This window comes from Anneissia japonica, unplaced genomic scaffold (assembly GCF_011630105.1).
Source record: "Anneissia japonica isolate Jap-2015-1 unplaced genomic scaffold, ASM1163010v1 scaffold4469_len402912_cov134, whole genome shotgun sequence".
NCBI classification, from domain to species: domain Eukaryota; kingdom Metazoa; phylum Echinodermata; class Crinoidea; order Comatulida; family Comatulidae; genus Anneissia; species Anneissia japonica.
In genome coordinates, this window is record NW_022754049.1 from 130,937 (window position 1) to 131,579 (window position 643).

Consider the following 643-nt stretch of genomic DNA (forward strand, 5'->3'; position numbering starts at 1 on the left):
GTTGTTATATATATATATATATATGTATATAATATATATATATATAATTCATTTGATTTAAGTGTGGTGGTGATGATGATGATGACAATAATGATGATGATGATGATTATGATGATATTGATGATAATGATGATAAGAAGGATGAGGATTTTATTTGGGACGTTCCTATCCATATAACAAATATAAATACAAAGATTATTTAACTTTGTCTATGAAGAAATTATACTACATCAATTATATTATCATGAACTAATGTAATCATGAACCTATTAATAAGAAATAATAATAAATATAAAAACATCGTTGAAAGTGCCAATATTGAAGTAGCAATGCAAGTGTTTTCTGATGCATAAATTCTTCACATGAAGTCGTAAGCCAATTTTCATATGTTTTTGTTATTCATAACATAATTTCCTGTTAAGCAGAGACTATTATGTTATTGCATTGCATATTTCATTGTAGGCTACATTAATAGGTTGGCGTACTGCAAGCACAAAATCATGCCAAATTGTCTGAAAAGCTTAATTGTAGGCCTAGTACTTATACAACTAAACAGAATGAACTACCAAACAGAAAATTGTTTTTAATTCCATCTTTTAGAGAATAAGAGTGAACCTTTTATTTTGATATAAAGGGTCTGTTA